This window comes from Hordeum vulgare, chromosome 6H (assembly GCF_904849725.1).
Source record: "Hordeum vulgare subsp. vulgare chromosome 6H, MorexV3_pseudomolecules_assembly, whole genome shotgun sequence".
In the NCBI taxonomy this organism is placed as follows: Eukaryota; Viridiplantae; Streptophyta; class Magnoliopsida; order Poales; family Poaceae; genus Hordeum; species Hordeum vulgare.
Window position 1 is genome coordinate 83153299 of NC_058523.1, and position 19564 is coordinate 83172862.

Consider the following 19564-nt stretch of genomic DNA (forward strand, 5'->3'; position numbering starts at 1 on the left):
TCGCTTATACACGGACGCGATGGAGTCGTACGCCTTCTTGGCCTCTCCCGCCACCAGCTCCGCCTGCACCATGGCCCCCTTGGCAGCTCCCACCTGATCTTCTAGGAGGCGCTGGACGTTGTACTCGACAGTCGACGGGCCTGGCATCGTAGGAGGCTCCTTGGGCATCCCAAGGCTTGCTCCAGTCGGTTCAGCAGCGATCATCGCCGTTTCAATCGACGGCATCGTCTTAGTCGGTGGCGCGTCCATGGCGAGAATGGTAACCGGCGGAACAGCCTCAAGGACAGGCACCGCAGCTTGCTCGGACCTCCTCTGGTCGCCCTCCTCCACATAGATCACCTCTAAGGGAAACCCAACCGAACGGCGTGAGACCACAGGAAAAAGACAAGACCAAAGACAGAATTGATGATGCAATAATATAAACTCTCGGAATCGCCACGACGCACCTGGCTGGGATGTGACAACATTGTCCATGTCCATGGGATCGTCCCCCTGGCGTCCCGGAGAGGTGGCAGAGGTGGCAGCTCTGTCGAGTAAAATTCATTCCACCAATAAGCGGGAGTTCAATTAAATACTGGAAGAAGATAGAAGAACAATGCACTTACGTTGAGGTGACGGGAACCGTGACCCTCATCCGCGGCAAAGCCTTCCGAGGCTTAGATCCACTTGGTTTGGCCGCTTTAGAGGGCTGGCCCGCGGGCTCAGCAGCGGAGTCCCTGGTCCTCTTTGTGCTCCGAGCACTCGGAGCCACGGGGATGGCCGGCGAGGCACTCGGAACCTCAAGAGCAGCTGGCGGCGCACTCGAGGATGCTGGAGGGGCCGAAGGAGCCATGGGTTCATGACGTTGTTTAGTTCGAAGCTCTGGCGGTGGAGGTGGCGAGCTCTGCTCCTCATCTTCCTCTTCTTCTTCTGCAGACTCCTCCTCCGTCTCCCCACTGTCGGAGACATACTCGACGCTCTCCACGCTGCCCTCCTGGCTGCCTTCCTCCTCCTCGGCTGGATTCCCGTTCGAGACAGGAGAAAACCAGTTAGTCCACTCCTGCACAAGATACAGTCGACAACATCAGACGTCAGACAGTGATTCAAGAAAGCGATAAATCTAAGACAATTGGGTGTACTCGACAAGTTATACTCACCGCGTTCGGAGGAGGGTTGTCCGCGCGGAAGGCCTTCACTCGCCGAGCTCCTCTAGGGTTTTCGCAGGCGCCTGTGATGTTGAGGACCCACGACGCCACCGTCTCCCTGGACACGCACTCGACGTTGGTTCGAGTGGAGTCCTCAGGCCCCGTGTAGTGCCACATGGCGTGGTGTCGAGCTTGCAGAGGCTGGATACGCCGACCCAGGAAAACCTCCAGCAAATCTATGCTGGTGACTCCCCTTCGGACGACCTCTACAAGCGCATCGACCAGAGGCTGGATCTGGGTCTTCTTTGCCTTCGTGAGCGCGAGTTGCCTAGGCGGAGCCGGTCGGTCTAAGATAAAGGGAGGCAGTCCAGTCGTGGCATTTGGGCAAGCAACATCCTGGCAGTAGAACCATGTCGACTGCCAGTTCCTAACCGATTCACTCAACTTAAGAGACGGATAGCTACTTCTACTCTTCTTTTGGAAGCCTAAGCCTCCGCAAAGCTGGAGGAGGTGAGTTTTATCATCCGACTGGCTAAGTCGTTTGATGGTTTGGGATCTAGCAGAGAAGATATGTTTGAAAAGCCCCCAATGGGGAGGACAGCCGATGAAACACTCGCACAGCACGACGAAGGCATAGAGATGAGCTATGGCATTGGGAGGAAAATGGTGGAGCTGAGCCCCGAAGTGGTTCATGATACCTTTGAAGAAGGGATGAGGAGGCAGAGAGAAACCTCGGTGCACGTGGCTCAGCAGCAAGACGCGCTCCCCCTCCCGGGGCGCCGACTCGGTCTCGCCTTCCGCCGGCAACCTCCACGACTTGTGCGCAATCATCCCGTGCTCCACCAACTCCAGCAGGTTCTCCTCCGTCACCGTGGAAGGGAGGAACTCCCCCTGGATCCAACCCGCCGGTAGCGCTCGCTTTCGCCGCTGAGCAGGGGCCGCCGCCTTCCCCTTCTTCTTCCGCGCCTCTAGCTTGCTAGTCTGCCCCTTTGTCATGGTGGAGGTTGCAGATCCGCGAGGGAGAAGGAGAAGGAAGGAGCTTGGGATGCACAGGGGACGGCAAGAGAAGCGGGGCAAGTGCAAGTTATCCGGCGAGTGAAACGAAAAACCCTTGTTGCAGAGGTTTAAATAAGGTTCCGACTAGGTCACTAGAAGGTGGCCCCGAAATCTTATCCCCCGACCGGTTCCTGCGATATTAGTGGAGAAGATGAAGGCATGGGAATCGAGGCATCAGATACTACTCGATAGCGATGTCGTCATCCCCGCTAAGCGCGCGGCAACCGAAATTTGGAGATCCCGGAAAATCCGCCGCTGTCAGTTGACTGGTCACATCAAAAGATACCACGGAAGCACTCGGTCCCTGACGGTACGTTTCACAAATACATCCACTCGGATCATTGGTCAAAGAAGATAAAATGGATCGAGGCAAACAACGCCAAAGTCGCATCCGTACCAGTCGAATCCGTACTCCAAGCATCGCTTCGTCGTTCCAACCCCAATCCATTCGGGGACTAATGATGGGGTTATAGTCCTAGGGTAGGGTCATAGGCCTACCCTATAGGTCCTACCCAAGGACTACCCCTCATAAGGGTCAAGGCCCTTTATCAGTTCTGACTGAATTAAGGACTTCCCATCATCTAGCGGGTGACGATCCCTCCATCATCCAGTCGGAGATGAGCATTCGGAGCGTACCAAACTTACCGACTGGATTCCACTCTGTACATCGTAACCCCCCTGGAGGGCAACGGTCATGCGTTTCTATGTGCCTTTATTAGCATTTAAGACATACGTTACCTGTAACGTAGGCATTGATTCACCACTACTCCACCCCTGTGCACCAAACCGTTGTGAAGGGCAGCGCACTCTATATAAGCCGCCCTTCCCCACTGGTGCAGGGGTTAGCAATTCACTGTAATCCATATTCCACTCGACAATAAGCTCCCAGAGCACTGAGACGTAGGGCTATTACCTCCACCGTAGAGGGGCCTGAACTCATACAACCTCGCCGTAGCTAAGGCTCTGCCCATCCTTTCGTACCCTACACATCTACTGTCAGACTTATACCCACGACAAACAACAACTGTTGCTATTGCCACTATCTCTCCCTAGAAGGTGTCCCTCTTCAACGCCCCCAACGAGAACCACATCACCAAGTGCCTCATGGAAAAGGTATCAATCAGGTAACCCCAATCATTAAGACCAACATCGCTACTGCTCCTTCATTGTTAAATTGTGTTGATGATAGTGATGTTGGGGAACTTAATCAGCATGATCTTGACAAGTTTCTGTGCACTATTAAGGGAGAATCCAAGAAGCACTTTGTTTCTCTCTTGGAACAACTGGGTGAGGCCACTGACCTCATTGAGTCTCATGAGGAGACCATCTCCGAGCTTCATGGACACAGTCGTGACTATGCCGATGAAATTGCTGAATTATCTATTGCTCTAGAAAAGGAGCGCACTTTTTGTTTGGCTCTTGAGGAGTCATATAACGATGACTGCGCTAAAATGCAAAAGAAACTAGATCATGATGTTGTTCTTACTCGTATACTTAAGTCTGAAAAGTATGCTCTTGGGGTTGGCCATGACAGACTCAAAGAGGAGTTTGACACACCTGACAAGGCCCACAAGGTCTTGAAAGGTGTTCATTTCTCTCTGAAAGAGTCTCATGATCAACTCCAAGCAAAGCTTACCAAGGAGATCTCTACTTGTCCTCCCTTTGTGTTAATTGATAATGCTTGTGCAACTAATCCCTGTTGTGAGCATGTACATCTTGTGGAGGAGAATGCCAAGTTAAAGGAGAAACTTGAGAAGGGTCTTGTGGCATGTATACAAGGTGAGAAGAGCCTGAACGACCTCTCGAGCACTCAAAAAGGTGTTGTAGGAAAGGACGGACTTGGACTTACCTCCAAGTCAAAAGATAAAAGGAGGTACAGGAACAAACGATCTCCTACCCTCATGGACATCTTTGTCAAAGAGGGTGAGGGGACTCAGAAGGTGAACATGAACAAGGTGGACTATGGAAACCTCAAGAAGGGCAAAACCATTCCTACTAACACAGCCGACAAACTCAATTCTTCTTATGTCTTATGTCGTGCTAGTGATGGGCAGGTTTATGCCAGATTTGTTGGTTCCTACGATGAGTATATTGAATGGGCTATCTGGGTTCCTAAGACACTTGTCTCTAACATTAAAGGACCCATTAAAAATGGGTACCTAAAACCAAGCCTTGATCTATTGTAGGAGTTTGCTTCCGGTGGGGTGTCATGGTTGCTCGATAGTGGAGCAACAAATCATATGACCGGAAGCAAGGACTCAGTGGTGGATGTGCATCCGTCTCCATCTATGCCCACCCATGTCCAATTTGCCGATGCATCCTCGTCAAAGGTATTGGGATTTGGTAAGGTGGTCTTCTCTCAAGAGTTATCTATTGAGAAGGTCATGCTTGTTGAGTCACTTGCCTACAATTTACTTTCGGTTCGTCAACTTGCAATTATGGGTTTTTCCACATTCTTTAATCTTGATACTGTGCTCCTCCTGAGGAGCAAGACTCTTAAAGTAGCCTATGTTGGATATGTCGAAAATGGTCTTTATGTGGTGAACTTCTCAAAGCGACCCATGAAGACCGCGACGTGTTTAATGGCTAAAGTTGATGTGGGCTGGCTTTGGCATCGCCGTTTAGCTCATGTCAATATGAGTCTTTGCAAAGTCTTCTGACAGGGGACCATATTCGTGGACTAACAAATGTGAGTTTTGCTAAAGATCGTGTTTTCAGTGCCTGCATTGAAGGAAAGATTCATGAAACTGCTCATCGTCCAACGACTCTCATCTACACTAAGAGGCCATTGGAGCTTCTCCATATGGATCTGTTTGGCCCTCCATCATTTGATAGTCTTGGAGGAAGAAAGTATTGCTTGGTGATCGTTGACGACTACTCAAGATACACCTCGGTGTATTTCTTCAAAAAGAAGAGTGAAACTCAACAAACTATCATCAACTTTGCTAATGAAGCCCAACGTCAACATGAAGCAAAGATCTTGATGATTAGAAGTGACAACGGCACCGAGTCCAAGAACTACACCTTGGATGAGTTTCTAGGTGATGAGGGAATAAAACACCAATATTCTGCACCATATACCCCTCAACAAAACGGCGTGGCGGAAAGTAAGAACCGAACCTTGATAGACGCTGCAAGGACAATGATGGCAGAATTCAAATCTCCATATAATTTCTGGGTAGAGGCCATCAACACAGCATGTCATGCGTCCAATTGGCTCTATATCTGCAAAGGCTTGAACAAGACTCCGTATGAGATTCTAACTAGAAACAAACCCAATCTCAAGTACTTACGGGTATTCGGTTGTAAGTATTTCATTCTCAAGAAAGGTGCACGTTTAGCTAAATTTGATTCTAGAGCACATGAGGGCATCTTTGTTGGTTATGCTACAAACTCTCATGCTTACCGTGTCCTCAACAAGTCCACCGGACTCATTGAGGAGACGTGTAACGTGGAGTTTGATGAAAATAATGGCTCCCAAGTGGAGCAAAGTGGTCTTTGTGATGTAGGTGATGAAATTCCTCCCCAAGCCATAAGAAGAATGGGGATTGGTCAAATTCTCCCCATTGAGGAATCCCTTGTGGACGAAGGAGAAGGACAATGCTCTACTCAAGTGGAGCCAACACCTCCACAAGCCCCACACGCTTCCGATGAACAAAGAGAAGACTCTCAACATAATGAACAAGCTCAAGGTCAAGATAAATTGCCAAACAATGATGATGTGTCTCATGATATTCAAGCACTCTCCCAAGACTCCGAACCTGCTCATGATCAAGATCAAGTGCAACAACGAGATCCAGACCAAGTAGAAGCACAAGATCAAGATCAAGAGCAACCACAAATACAAGAACAAACTAGTGAATCTGCTCAAGTCGAAGGACAAGATGATGAGGATAATGTCTCACAATTCCCTTCTGCAGCACCAACAGCCGGTGCCAAGGGAGGCTCAAGACGCAAGGGCAAGCAAAGTAAACAAGTCGATGCTCCCCCGTTATCCAATGAAGAACTCTTGGAGCGTCGAGCAGCCAAGATTGCGAACAAGCTGAGAGTCAAGTCACATCTTATGAAGAATGTACTTGGCAGTTTGAAAAGGGGAGTATCCACCCATCAACAGATTTGGAATTATTGTGAGCATCACGTGTTTGTTTCGTATTGTGAACCTCAACAGGTACAGGAAGCGCTCGATGATGAGGATTGGCTCATGACCATGCATGAAGAACTTAACAACTTCGAGCGCAACCAAGTCTGGGATTTAGTGCCAAGGCCGACAAAGGAACATAATGTCATCGGGACCAAATGGATATTCAAGAACAAGCAAGATGCCAATGGGATTGTGATTCGAAACAAGGCAAGATTGGTGGCTCAAGGCTACTCCCAAGTCGAGGGTATCGACTACGGTGAAACCTTTCCCCCTGTTGCTCGTCTAGAATCTATTCGCATGTTGCTTCCATTTGCTTCTCATCATAACTTCAAATTACAACAAATGGATGTGAAAAGTGCCTTTCTTAATGGTCCTTTAAATGAGTTGGTCTATGTCAAACAACCCCCGGGATCCGAACATCCCAAGCTCCCCAATCATGTGTACAAACTTAATAAGGCACTCTATGGCCTTAAACAAGCCCCACGTGTGTGGTATGAGTATCTTACTGAGTTGTTACAAGATCGTGGGTTTGAAATTGGGAAGATAGATCCCACTCTTTTTACTAAGAGGGTTAAAGGGGATTTGTTCATATGCCAACTATATGTTGATGATATTATCTTTGGCTCTCCTAACATTTCCTTCAATGAAGAATTTGTTGCACTAATGACTGAGAAATTTGAGATGTCCATGATGGGAGAGTTGAAGTTCTTCCTCGGGTTCGAGATTAAACAAGGCCTAGAAGGGACCTTCATCAAACAAGCCAAGTACACTCAAGACATGCTCAAACGGTTCGAGCTTGAAGATGTCAAACCGGTCAAGTTCCCCATGCCAACAAGATGCAAGCTTGACAGTGATCCGAATGGTAAAGCAGTGGATCAAAAGGTATATTGCTCCATGATTGGATCCCTCCTTTACCTTTGTGCATCTAGACCGGATATTATGTTGAGTGTAGGGATATGTGCACGGTTTCAATCCGCACCAAAAGAAAGACATTATATGGATGTTAAGCGAATCTTTCGATATTTGGCTCATACCCCAAACTTTAGCCTTTGGTATCCCAAAGGAGCAAACTTCAATCTAGTTGGCTATTCTGACTCAGATTGGGCAGGAGATTGTGTGGAGAGGAAGTCAACTTCTGGAGGATGCCAATTCCTTGGTCGCTCTTTGGTAAGTTGGTCTTCAAAGAAGTAGAATTGCGTCTCCCTATCATCCATCGAAGCTGAGTATGTGGCAGCTGCAAGTTGTTGTGCACAATTGCTATGGATGAGGCAAACTTTAAAGGATTATGGTGTCACTTGTGACAAAGTTCCTCTTCTATGTGACAATCAAAGTGCTATCAAGATTTCCCTCAACCCAGTACAACATAGCAAAACCAAGCATATTGATATTCGCCATCACTTCATTCGTGAACATATCAAGCTAGGTGATATTGAGGTTCACTTCATCCACACTGAAGAGCAACTTGCAGATATTTTCACTAAGCCCCTAGATGAAGCAAAGTTCCGGGAGTTAAGGCATGAGCTAAATATCATTGATTCAAGTAATGTGGATTGAAGCTAGGCACGTTGCACCTCACTATGCATTCTATCTTGTTCTAGATGTAGGCATGGACATAGGGGGAGTGTTGTTCTCTCAATGAACTTTTCCTCCCCCCATTATGCATAAATCGATCTAGTCTTTCACTTTAGCCATTGTAAAATGGCACTTGTGCTTCAAAGACGAGCATTGGTCATGAACCCAAGGATAATTCTTCGTGGTGTCATACCTTTGTCTCAAACATAGGTGGCCCCGGCCATCGCCCCCCCACCTTTCTCTCATATAGAAGAAAGGATATAAAATGACAAGTCAGTATATCTTTCTGGTGCTATCTTCTTTTTCCACTAACTTATCATTTGCCCACGTTCTTCTCTTCTCCTAGGTCCAGGTACTACCGCCAGGGGTAGCGGTACTACTGCCAGGACCCCAGCGGTACTACCGCTAGGGGTAGCGGTACTACCGCCAGGATCCCAATCTACCATGACCTAACTCGGACATTTTTAGGGCTGTCTCAGGGGGAGCGGTACTACCGCCAGGGGGAGCGGTACTACCGCTGCAGCCAGCGGTACTACCGCCAGGACCACAACGGTACTACCGTTGGCCCGTACCCCTTGGGCTATATAAAGGAAGGGGAGCCCGTTTTTTCCTGCCTCTTTCTTCTTCCTCGCGGCTCCTCCCTCCCCAACTCCGAACTCCCCCTATTTCGATCTCTATTCGTGGAGCCCCTTCTCTCCGTTGAGTTGGAGGGTTTGCTCCACTTCTCCTTCCTCCCCCAAGTGCCGTGGACCCCGGTAAAGCTCCTCCCCTTCTTCTCTTGGTTGATGTTCTTGTTCTAGGGTTAGGAGCATTGGTGGTTTGGATCCATGTCTTTGATATTGTGTCTTGTTCTTGGATGGCATGAAGGAGATATTTGAGGGGAGTGTAGGTCCTATGAATCTTTGCTTTTATTTTTGCCATGCCCTAGGATTTACATGTTTTAGATCAAGCACTTGAACTATGTTTGGATTAGATCTAAAAAACTTGCTCTCTCTTGACTAGGCATGTGCTTATTTAGATGGTACTTGTGATCCTCATGTGATTAGGGCTGTGGTGGAGTACTTAGTGTTCATACACAGCCCATGGCCCTCGTAAAACTCTTGTAGCCATACCTATGGGGTCTATTTATATTTCAGATCTGAAAATCAAACCCCAGCGGTACTACCTCCAGGGGTAGCAGTACTACCGCCAAGGGTAGCGGTACTACCGCGAGGAGGATTCTCTGTGTATTCTTTTCATGTGCGTGGCAATGAGTGTTTACTTTTCTGCCTTTTCTTGTTCATTGCCTTGACTCCTTTTGTCGCTCTTTTTCGGTGTGTGTTTTGTGTCACAGGTGGTGCTCGCCGCTCAAACCCCTCACGGGACACGCAGTCAAAGCATTATCGCAACCCAGAGGCTCCAGAGGGCTCTGCCACGTAAGGTCTGCAACCCAAAAAGCAGACCTTCAAGAAGACCGCTCACAAGGACAAGGGGCTCAACGTTCGCACCATGCCCCCTAAGGACTTTCTGCGGTTCCGCACCCAAAACCACTATCTCCAAGAGCGGGCTGTGATCAAGAATGTCGAGCATGTTTGGGCAAGGGATCACTGCAGGATCTACCGTGATATCATCAATCATTTCAAGAAGAACTTTGTCCCCGTTCAGTGGATTGATCTGGCTCACTGTCGTGGGTATAAGTCTGACAGTAGATGTGTAGGGTACGAAAGGATGGGCAGAGCCTTAGCTACGGCGAGGTTGTATGAGTTCAGGCCCCTCTGCGGTGGAGGTAATAGCCCTCCGTCTTAGTGCTCTGGGAGCTTGTTGTCGAGTGGAACATGGAATACAATGAGTTGCTAACCCATGCACCAGTGGGGGAGGGTGGCTTATATAGAGTGCGCTGCCCTCCACAACGGTTTGGTGCACAAGAGTGGAGTAGTGGCGAATAAATGCCTACATTACAGGTGTAACTTACGTCTTAAATGCTAATAAAGGCACATGGAAACGTATGACCGTTTCCCTCGAGGGGGGTTACGATGCAGAGAGTGGAATCCAGTCGGTTAGTTTGATAAACTCCGAATGCTAATCTCCGACTGGATGGTCGAGGATCTGTTACCGACTGGATGAAGGGAACTCCTTAGCTTAGTCGGAACTGACTAAGGGCCTTGTCCCTTATGAGGGGTAGTCCTTGGGTTGGACCTACAGGGCAGGCCTATGACCCTACCCTAGGACTATGACCCCATCATTAGTCCCCGAATGGATTGGGGTTGGAACGACGAAGCGATGCTTGAAGTTTGGATCCGACTGGAACGGATGTGACTTTGGCGTTGCTTGCCTCGATCCATTTTATCTTTTCTGACCAATGATCCGAGTGGAAGTATTTGTGGAACAAACTGTCGGAAATCGAGTGCTTCCAGGGTATCTCCTGACGTGACCAGTCAACTGACAGCGGCGGATTTTCTGGGATCCTCAAATTTCGGTTACCGCGCGCTCAGCGGGGATGACGACATCGCGCTCGAGTAGCGCCTGATGCCTCGATTCTCGTGCCTTCATCTAGTCCACTGATATCGCCGCGGTTGGTCGGGGGATAAAGTTTCGGGGCCGCCTGCCAGTGACGCAGTCGGAACCTTACTTAAACCTCAGCAGCGAGGGTTTTCTCGTTATGCTCGCCGGATCTCTTGCCTTTGCTTGCTCCGCTCCTCTCGCCTCCTCCTGCGCACCCAAGCTTCCTCCTTTTCCTTCTCTTTCGCGGACCCGCAGCTTCCGCCATGACCAAGGGACAGACTAGCAAGCTGGAGGCGAAGAAGAAGAAGGGGAAGGCGGCGGCTCTTGCTCAGCGGCGGCAGCGAGCGTTGCCGGCGGGGTGGATCCAGGGGGACTTCCTCCCCTCCACGGTGACGGAGGGGGATCTGTTGGAGCTGGTGGAGCACGGGATGATCGTGCACAAATCGTGGAGGCTGCCGGCGGAGAATGAGATCGAGCCGGCGCCCCGGGAGGGGGAGCGCGTCCTGTTGCTCAGCCACGTATATCGAGGTTTCTCTCTGCCCCCGCATCCTTTCTTCAAAGGCATAATGAACAACTTCGGGGCGCAGCTTCACCACTTTCCCCCGAACGCTATAGGTCATCTCTCTGCTTTCATAGTCCTGTGCGAGTGCTTCATCGGCTGTCCCCCCCATTGGGGGCTGTTCAAACATATTTTCTCTGCTAGATCCCAAACTATCAAACGACTTCACCAGTCGGATGATAAAACACACCTTCTCCAGCTCTGCGAAGGCTTAGGTTTCCAGAAGAAGAGTAGAACTAGTTATCCTGCCCTTCAGCTGAGTGAGTCGGTTAGGAACTGGCAGTCGACGTGGTTCTACTGCCAGGACGTTGCCTGCCCGAATGCCACGACACGGTTGCCTCCTTTTAGCTTAGATCGACCCGCTCCGCCTAAGCAGCTTGCACTCACGAAGGCGGAGAAGATCGACATCCAGCCTCAGGTCGACACACTCGTAGATGTCGTCAGAAGGGGAGTCACCGGCATAGATTTGCTGGAGATTTTCCTCGGTCGGCGCATACAACCACTGCAGGCTCGCGACCATGCCATGTGGCACTACACGGGGCCCGAAGACTCCACTCGGACCAACGTCTTGGGTGTGACCGAGGAGAAGGTGGCGTCATGGGTGCTCCAGATCAAAGGCGCCTGTGAGAACCCCAGAGGGTCTCGGCGAGTGAGGGCTTTCTACGCGGACAATCCTCCTCCGAACCAGGTGAGTACCATTTGTCGAGTGCACGTAACTGTTTTAGTTTTATCGCTTTCTTGAATCTCTGCCTGGCGTCTGATGTCGCCGACTGTATTTTATGCAGAAGTGGACCAACTGGTTTTCCCCCGTCTCGAACGAGAACCCGGCCGAGGAGGAGGAGGAGGGCAGCCAGGAGGGCAGCGTGGAGAGCGTCGAGTACGTCTCCGACAGTGGGGAAACGGAGGAAGAGTCTAGTGAAGAGGAGGAAGAAGACGAAGAGCAGAACTCGCCACCCCCGCAGCCAGAGCATCAAACCAAGCGCCGACATGAACCTCAGCTCTCTCGGCCCTTCCAGCATCTTTGAGTGCCCCGCCAACTGCTCCTGCAGTTCTGAGTGCCCCGTCAACTGTTCCCGGGGTCCGAGTGCTCGGAGCACCAAGAGGACCAGGGATGCTGCTACAAAACTTGCGGGTCAGCCTTCCAAAGTGGCCAAACCGAGCGGATCTAAACCTCGGAAGGCTTTGCCGCGGATGAGGGTCACCATTCCCGTCACCTCGACGTAAGTATATTGTTCTTCTAATTTCTTCTGATATTCGATTGGACTCCTGTTTATTGGTCGAATGAATTTCACTCGACAGAGTTGCTACCTCTGCCACCTCTCCGGCACGCCAGGGGGGTGACCCCATGGACAGGGACAACGTCGTCTCGTCCCAGCCAGGTGCGTTGTAGCGATTCCGAGAGTTTTATATTATCGCATCGTGAATTCTGTCTTCGGTCTTGCCCCTTTCTTTTTCTGAGATCTTGCGCCGTTCGGTCTGGCAGGGGCGATTTATGTGGATGAAGGTGACCAGGGGAGACCTGAGCAAGCTGCGGAGCCTGTCCTTGAGGCTGTTCCGCCAGTTACTGCTCTCGCCGCGGACGTGCCGCCGACTGAGGCGATGCCGCCGACTGAAACGGCACTGGTTGCTGCTGAACCGACTGGAGCGGGCCTTGGGATGCCCAAGGAGCTTCCAACGATGCCAGGCCCGTCAAATGTCGAGTTCAACATCCGCCTCCTGGAGGATCAGGTGGGAGCGGCCAAGGGGGCCATGGTGCAGGCGGAGCTGATGGCGGGAGAAGCCAAGAAAGCGTACGACTCCATCCCATTCCTGTACCAGCGAAGCTTGGAGCTGCGGGACGATATCCGAGTAAGTGGTCTAGTAAGTATTTACTTTTCTCTTGTAACCCACTGGGTGTGCTCGGATACCGTATGATGTTTGCAATGGGTTCACTTTGAGTGAACCCAGTGGGTGTAGTCCCCGAGACTTCTGTCGAGTGCTTGCATCGACAGTTGTCTTTATGCATATTGTATTTGACTTGGTCAGATCCGTAAATAATATGGTCGACTGCTAACAGTTGGGGCACTCGGAGTGCACCTACTGTAAGAGTCCCCGAGAGTAATTTTACTCAGGTCGGGTAGTATTAGCCTCGTAGGCGTAGGTGTTGTCATGTATCTCAATAGGGCGGACCTGTTTGAGTTTCATGCCAGTGGGGTCACTCTCAGTGAACCCACTGGGTGTAGTCCCCGAGACCGCTGTCGACTGCTTGCGTCGGCAGGGGTCTGAAGAACTTAGACTTTTTATTGTTGGATTTGTCTGATCGTCTCTTGGTGCTGGCTGGCAGAAAACTTGTGAGATGGGGACAGCATACGAGACTCTTAGGGCTGAAAAGGTTTAGTTTGCCGGTGAGCTGGATGCGGCACTGATTGCAATGGCTGGTATGAAGGACATTCTGGCGGAATGAGAGAAGTCGCTGGAGTAGGCTCGTGAAGCGAACAAGGCACTGACTGCTGAAGTTGAGAAGATGAAGGCGCATAGGTCTGAGCTGATGGGGCAAATGAATGTGCTGAACAAGCGGTGTATAGCACAGGAAAAGTACGTCTGCGACTGGGCCCGGCAGATGATAACACGTCTGGGTGGTAAGTCCCGTTTTTTCGAGTGCTTGTGGTATGTGCGTTACACTCGGCGCTTATTGTTTGCTTGTCCTGTGTTTGCAGATTTTTGCATGGACGCTGAAGCTGAAGCAACTGACGTGGAGCGGTCGATTCGCGAGAACATTCCACTCGGCGAGGACGCCAATCGATATCTGCTCCAAGTGCACATTGACGTGGGCAAAGTTGGTCCTTTCATCGGTTGACTGAGAGAAGTCGTCGGCCGGATCGACAAGGAGCTTTGGCCTGAAGATGAGTTGTGGCATGAGATGGAAAGCTTGAGGACTCGACTGGAGGAGGTCCCAAACCGAGTGCAGTCATGGAAGAAATATGCGGCTCGCTGTGGTGCAGACGTTGCTGTGTCCCTAGTCCGAGTGCATTGCAAGGAGGTGCGCGAAGAGAAGCTGAAAGCGTTGAAGGTCGCCAACACGAAGAAACTTCGATTCGAAGACTTCATGGAAACCTTCCTTGAGAGTGCCACCCGCATCGCCGACGGGATCGACCTGGACACATTCGTGGAGCCCTCCAGTCCTGGCGCCAATCTGGACGACGCGTAAGAAAACTTTTACCTCGGTATGCCGAGTGTTGGTTGTAAGAAAACTTGGCCACTTCCGTTGGCCGTCACATTCTTGGTTCGGTGCGGGTAAGCTTGATCCGCACCGAGTGAACTATCTTTAGGTGAACTTCGAATTTGAATCAAATCGTTTGCTCTTCTGTTGCAATTTTGGCTCGAGTTTTTGTTTGGCGTTTCTTGGTGAAGCCAATGGCAAACATGCGGAGCATGTAAGTGTCAGTTGCTGTGACATCTGCATGAGCCTCTCTGAGGGTCTTGCGGAGTCTCCGAGTGGATCTGTAGGATACAGTCGAAGGTAATAGAATACTTAGGCGACTCATGACCGCGGCTAAGTTGTCGAGTGCGACAGACAAGCCACACTCGGAGCGGGTTGGAATTCATGTAATTGTCAGTGGTCTTGACATCCACATGAGCCTCAATGAGGGTCTGCTGAGTCTCTGAGTGGATCTGTAGGGTACACTCGAAGGCAATAGAGTACTTAGGTGATTCATGATCGCGGCTAAGTCGTTGAGTGCGTCGGACGGGCCTCACTCGAAGCGAGTTGGTACTCATGTAATTGTCAGTGGTCTTGACCTCCACATGAGCCTCAATGAGAGTGTGCTACTCATGTAATTGTCAGTGGTCTTGACATCCACATGAGCCTCAATGAGGGTCTGCTACTCATGTAATTGTCAGTGGTCTTGACATCCACATGAGCCTCAATGAGGGTCTGCTACTCATGTAATTGTCAGTGGTTTTGACATCCACATGAGCCTCAGTGAGGGTCTGATACTCATGTAATTGTCAGTGGTCTTGACATCCACATGAGCCTCAATGAGGGTCTGCTACTCATGTAATTGTCAGTGGTTTTGACATCCACATGAGCCTCAATGAGTGTCTTCTGAGTCCTCGAGTATATCTGTGGGATACAGTCACAGGAAGCTTTGTACTTAGGCGATTCTTGATCGCAGCTAAGTCCCCGAGTGCGATGTTTAGTGCACACACGGAGAAAGTTAGTACGTAGGCGATTCTTGATCGCAGCTAAGTCCCCGAGTGCGACGTTTAGTGCACACTCGGAGAAACTCGGTACTTAGGCGATTCTTGATCGCAGCTAAGTCCCCGAGTGCGACGTTTAGTGCACACTCGGAGAAAGTCAGTACTTAGGTGATTCTTGATCGCAGCTAAGTCCCCGAGTGTGACGTTTAGTGCACACTCGGAGAAAGTTAGTACTTAGGCGATTCTTGATCGCAGCTAAGTCCCCGAGTGCGACGTTTAGTGCACACTCGGAGAAAGTTAGTGCTTAGGCGATTCTTGATCGCAGCTAAGTCCCCGAGTGCAACGTTTAGTGCACACTCGGAGAAAGTTAGTGCTTAGGGGATTCTTGATCGGAGCTAAGTCCACGAGTGCGACGTTTAGTGCACACTCGGAGAAAGGTAGTGCTTAGGCGATTCTGGATCGCAGCTAAGTCCCCGAGTGCGACGTTTAGTGCACACTCAGAGAAAGTTAGTACTTAGGCGATTTTGGATCGCAGCTAAGTTTTTTTTTTGAGACCGGAGTCTGCGACCGCGGAAGAATCTTGAATCTGCAAAAGCTCAATATGCTTTATATTATTTCACCAATACTTGTTCTTTACATTGCTTCAGTCGACGGTCACGTGTAGAAGCGCTTCAGGAGATCTCCGTTCCATGCTCGCGGCTCGTCTGTCTCCCTGTCGATGTTGTAGAGTCTGTATGCTCCATTGTTCAGCACCTTGGAGATGATGAAGGGTCCTTCCCAGGCAGGAGCCAACTTGTGATGTCTTTGCTGATCCACTCGGAGCACCAGGTCGCCTGCTTGGAACGTGCGACTCCTGACGTGGCGTGCGAGAAAGCGCCGCAGATCTTGTTGATAAATGGTTGAACGAGTCAGAGCCATCTCGCGCTCCTCCTCTAGAAGGTCCACTCCGTCTTGCCTCGCTTGTTCTGCTTCCGCTTCGGAGAAGAGCTCGACTCGTGGAGCATTGTGAAGCAAGTCACTCGGAAGGACTGCTTCTGCTCCGTAAACGAGGAAGAACAATGATCGCCCTGTAGATCTGTTCGGGGTTGTGTGGAGACCCCAAAGTACTGAAGGTAGCTCGGTGACCCATGCGCCAGCGGCATGTCCCACCTCTCGCAGGAGTCGGGGCTTCAAACCTTGCAGAATAAGTCCATTTGTCTGCTTTGCTTGTCCGTTTGATTGAGGATGCGCCACGGATGCAAAATCCACTCGGATACCTTGGCTTGCACAGAAACCTTTGAATCTGTCCGAGTCAAAGTTTGTTCCGTTGTCTGTGATTATGTTGTGAGGTACCCCGAATCGGGAGATGATATCCCTGACAAACTTGATGGCTGTTAGGGCGTCGAGCTTCTTGATGGGCTTGGCTTCAATCCATTTTGTGAACTTGTCGACTTCCACCAAAAAATGTGTGTATCCTCCTTGGCTTGTCCTGAATGGACCGACCGTATCTAATCCCCATACTGCAAACGGCCACACAAGAGGGATTGTTTTCAACGCAGATGTTGGCTTGTGGGACTTGTTGGAGTAGAACTGACAGCCTTCACATCGGTCGACCATATCTTTAGCCATTTCGTTTGCCTGCAGCCAGAAGAAACCAGCTCTGAATGCTTTGGCGACGATCGCTCTCGAAGAGGCGTGATGACCGTAGGTTCCCGAGTGAATTTCTTCCAGGATTAACTGTCCCTCCTCTGGGGAGATGCATCATTGAAGAACGCGTGAAACGCTTTCCTTGTACAACTGGCCATCAATGACAGTGAACGACTTCGACCTGCGGACTATCTGTCTGGCCTGGACTTCGTCTTCTGGTAATTCCTGCCTCTGGATATATGCAATGATCGGCACAGTCCAATCGGGGACGACAGCAAGAATCTCCATGATCAGATCAACCACAGCAGGTACGTCGACTTCAGTCGGATCTGTCGAACTCTTTGGTTGTACTGGTTCCTCTGTGAAAGGATCTTCTTTGACTGAGGGAAGGTGGAGGTGCTCAAGGCAGACGTCACTCGGGACTGGTCTCCGAGTGGATCCGAGTTTTGCCAACTCATCAGCTGCTTGGTTCTTCAGTCGTGGAACATGGTGGAGTTCTAGACCTTCAAACTTCTTCTCAAGCTTCCTCACTGCATTGCAGTATGTGGTCATGGTGGGGTTCCTGACGTCCCACTCTTTCATCACTTGATTAACCACCAAATCCGAATCGCCATAGACCATCAGGCGACGGACGCCGAGTGCGATGGCCATACGCAGTCCATAAAGGAGAGCTTCATACTCTGCCTCATTGTTGGAGGAATGAAAGTGTATCTGCAGCACATACTTGAGTTTGTCGCCCTTTGGTGATACGATCACAACGCCAGCGCCGGAGCCATTCAACATCTTGGACCCATCAAAGAACATTGTCCAATGAGTCGAGTAGATGTGGGTCGGTTGCTGTTGTTCTACCCATTCTGCTATGAAGTCAGCCAGGGCTTGAGACTTTATAGCTTTCTTGGCCTCGAACTTGATATCGCAGTACAACATCTCCATTGCCCACTTCGCCACTCGGCCTGATGCGTCCCGATTGTGGAGGATTTCCGACAACGGGGCATCAGAAACAACACACACCGAGTGGTCTTGGAAATAATGGGCTACCTTCTTCGCAGTCATGTAAATCCCGTAGATAAGTTTTTGATAGTGGGGATACCTCTGCTTGGAAGGAGTCAGGACTTCGGAGACGTAATACACTGACCGCTGAACTTTGTATGCTTTGCCTTCTTCTTCTCGTTCGACTGTAAGAACAGTGCTGACGACTTGATTTGTAGCCGCGATATACAAAAGAAGGGGCTCTTTACTGAGCGGAGCAGTAAGAACCGGCTGGGTGGAAAGTAGGACTTTGAGGTCGTCGAATGCGACTTGGGCTTCGTCTGTCCACTCGAAAGTATCAGATTTCTTCATGAGTCGGTACAGAGGAAGTGTTTTCTCGCCGAGTCGACTGATAAACCTGCTCAAAGCCGCTAGGCAACCTGTGAGCCGTTGAACATCGTGTATTCTGACCGGCCTCTCCATTCGGACGATGGTCCCGATTTTTTCGGGGTTGACATCGATCCCTCGTTCGGAAATGAAGAAACCGAGTAACTTTCCGCTGGTAACGCCGAATGAACACTTGGCGGGGTTGAGCTTGATATCGTACCTACGAAGGTTGGCGAATGTTTCTGCCAAGTCAGTCAGCAGGTCGGAACCTTTGCGTGATTTGACTACGATATCATCCATATACGCCTCCACATTCCGACCGATCTGGTCGAGGAGGCATTTTTGGATCATGCGCATAAAGGTAGCTCCTGCATTCTTCAAACTGAATGGCATAGTGATGTAGCAGAAGCACCCGAATGGGGTGATGAAGGCTGTTTTTAATTCATCGGGGCCATACAGACGGATCTGATGATAGCCCGAGTAGGCATCAAGAAATGACAAACGCTCACAACCCGCAGTTGAATCGACAATTTGATCGATGCAGGGGAGCGGAAAATGGTCTTTTGGGCAGACCTTATTGAGATGCTTGAAGTCGATGCACATTCGGAGCGACTTCTCCTTCTTGGGCACCATGAAAACATTGGCGAGCCACTCGGAGTGGTGAACCTCGCGAATGAAGTTGGCTGCCAGCAGCTTGGCCACCTCTTCCCCGATTGCCTTCCTCTTGTGCGCGGCGGACCGGTGCAGGCGTTCTCGGACGGGCCGAGCGGTGGGATCCACATGCAGTCAGTGCTCAGCCAACTCCCTGGGTACACCTGGCATGTCAGAGGGTTTCCATGCGAAGATGTCCCAGTTCTCACGGAGGAATTGGGTGAGCTTGGCTTCCTATTTAGGATCAAGGGTGGTGGAGATGTTCGTCGGGGCAGCAGTGTCGTTCGTCGGGTGGATGTTGACCTTCTTCGTCTCTCCCGCCGACTGAAATGCGAACTCCGAAGCTGGCTTCTTCGAACGCATCAAATCAGCGGGGTCGACTGTCTTCTTGTACTCGTCAAGCTCGAGGATGGCCATCTGCTGGTCGGTGATTCTTGATCCTTGCTGTAGACACTCTTCGGCTCGCTGTCGATTGCCAGTGATGGTGATCACACCTTTAGGGCCTGGCATCTTCATCTTCAGATATACGTAACATGGACGGGCCATGAAACGCGCATACGCCGGGCGGCCTAGAATTGCGTGGTAAGCGCTCTGGAAGTCTACCACCTCGAACGTCAGCTTTTCCTTGCGGAAGTTCTTGTCGGAGCCGAAAACGACGTCCAACGCGATCTGGCCGAGTGACTTGGCCTTTCGTCCAGGGACGACTCCATGGAACTGCATGCTGCTCTCGCTGAGTTTGGACATCGGAATTCCCATCCCCTTGAGAGTGTCGGCGTACATGATGTTCAAGCCGCTGCCGCCGTCCATGAGGACTTTGCG